Genomic DNA, 2661 nt, shown 5'->3' on the forward strand with positions numbered 1-2661 from the left:
AGCCAACATTTGACTCAGGTTTATTTTTTAATAAACACTTGAGTGACAAACATCCTGTGATACACTGGGTGAACAAAAGATGCAATCCCTAATCTTGTGGAGGGAAATCTAATAGAGGGAAATAGAAAGTAAACAAATAAACGAATATAATTAGTGTTATAAAAGCAATAGCACTTATATTTGTTTGTTTTCCTTGGTAGTGCAGTGGTTGAGAGCTACAGCTGCTAACCAAAAGTTCAGCAGTTTGATTTCACCAGCCACTCTTTGGAAATCCTGTGGGGCAGTTCTACTCTGTTCTGTTGGGTTGTTGTGAGCTGGAATCGACTCGACGGCAACAGGTTTGGTTTGGTTACAAAAACAACAAAAAACAAAAAATGGAGGGGGAGAGGGTGTGCTATTTGGATTATATGGTCATAGAATGTCCAAGTGGACAGTTAGGCCAAAACCTGAAAAATCAGAAGGAACCAGCCAGGTAAGGGAAAGATTGTGATAGCCAAATGGAACATTTGCGAAGACCTTGGGTAGGGTAGATGAGGGCAGGGATATTCTAAAATCCAATAAAAAGCCAATTTGGCTGGAGTTACGGAGTGTAGAGTTAGGGAAAGAGAGCCTATTGGTCACATAAATTGAGGTAGACAGAGGTCAGATAATGCAGGATCATGTAGGAAATGAGAGGTTATTCAAAGTGTGATGGGAAGTCATCTAACAGTTTTATCCAGGCTACCAACATGATTAGATATTTTTTTAAAGATTACTCTGGCTGCTGTGGTGGACATGATAGTCTAAATTGTCACAGATGGCCCCCGTCTTGCCATAAACACATAAATGCTAAATAATGTTTTCATTAAAAAAAAAAAAATACAGCAAGAACTGAAATTCTGATGCATATTTCAAGACAAGATCCCTGAAATAATATTGAAAACCAGGAAAGGATTACCCATCAGATAAGAAGATTAGAAAAACTCAGCGTACTGCTCTGAGAAAGCAGTAAGAAACCCTGCTATCTGTGAGGAATATTAAATAGATATTTAAAAAGCACTACAAGAAACTGGCACCTGAGGCCTGTATTATATATGGGGTGGGGTCTAAATTTATATTACAAGCTGAAAAGTGGTTTAGGAAAATTGGAACTTTTAGGGCCCAGCAAAATCACTCTGTAGAGACTCTCTTAACCCAGGATACAGAACACTCCCACAGAATAAAGAACTTCTTTGAAGATAAGCCCCCAATAAAACTTTATATATCATTTGAAGAAAGCAGCCACCATGAAGGAGAGCAAACAGAAACAACACACAGAATCTCACAAACTGGGAATTATGATTTTACACAGATAGACTTTATTATCTTTCACTCTATCTCACCTATGCTTTGGTTCTCACTCAAGGCCAACAAAAAACCTTTAAAACACCGTTAACTTCCAACTCTGTTAAGATTATTGATAATTCTTGAAATTCCCCTACACTGAACTAAAGAAAGTTTATGTGCAAAATTCAACATGGGGTAGATAACGTGGTTCCACATTATCAGGTGAGCTAGATGACTGTTGCTTAGGAACGGAAAACAGCCTGTACTGACTACAAGACTGCCCCAGCAAATATTCTGGAGCTAATGAATACCTTTGTTTTAATGTATTTAGTCTATGCTCAAAAACTGGATGAAATGTGTCCTCCAGTCCTTTTGGATGGCATTTTAACTTTAAAATGTTACGGAAAATGAGTCCACATTTACAATGAAGCATCTGTGGCATCCCCAAATTTCAGAAATCACTTTAAAAGTTCAAAAGTTACAAAGGAATTTTCAAACATCCTTCACCTTTTGATCACGTATCTAAGCCTGAAAGATTCATTTCAATTATTTTCTCGGTGTGGTTTATTTTCCAGTCTATTTATTCCGATTTGTTTAAAAAATACTGACACAGTAGAGCTAAAAGTCAGAGAGATTTTCAAATGTAAGCCAAAAGTTTAAAATGTAAAATAGAGAAGAGAAACATAAAAAATGGAATAACTGGCTTTTCTCTCTGAGATCACTCTACTCTGTATGCACTTTGACAATGCATTCTATCTTCTAATCTTCGAAGACCTCCTTAAAACGAGGGAACGGAAGCCCTGAGAGGTTAAGCGTTCAAGGCAGAACCAGAACATTGAAATCAGGCTCCAGGCAGGGGAATCCTAAGAAATGTTTTCGCATCTCCAGAGCCGACGTTTTACATTGTCTTGTGTGGACATAAAAAGAGATGGGAGAACAATTTTAAGGGGAGAGATTTATGAAATCCATTAAGAGAAAGGCTGCACATTAGCGAGACTCATTCACAAAAGAAACATCAAGGAAACGACCCGCACGTAGCAGAAATTTGTGGGACGTGCTACGGCCTGCGAGAGACCTGGCTCTTCAGAGAAACCCTGTTGAACGTCTCTGTCCTCTAGCCATCTGTTATACCCCAGCCCTCCTAAACATTTCTTCATAAATAAAGCCTACATCTGATCGTTTTCTTGAGTCACTATGAAGAATAACTTCAGCGCAGTTCCCTCTTCCAGCCAACCACGCAGCTTTGCAGACAGTCTCTAATGCAGGTCTCCGCCCCAGACTTTACAGACCACTCGAAAGGCAGCCATTACGCCCGCCCCTTTCCGCCACCGACACGTAGCCACTTCCTAACTGCCT

Source organism: Trichechus manatus, unplaced genomic scaffold, assembly GCF_000243295.1.
Source record: "Trichechus manatus latirostris isolate Lorelei unplaced genomic scaffold, TriManLat1.0 scaffold00117, whole genome shotgun sequence".
NCBI classification, from domain to species: Eukaryota; Metazoa; Chordata; class Mammalia; order Sirenia; family Trichechidae; genus Trichechus; species Trichechus manatus.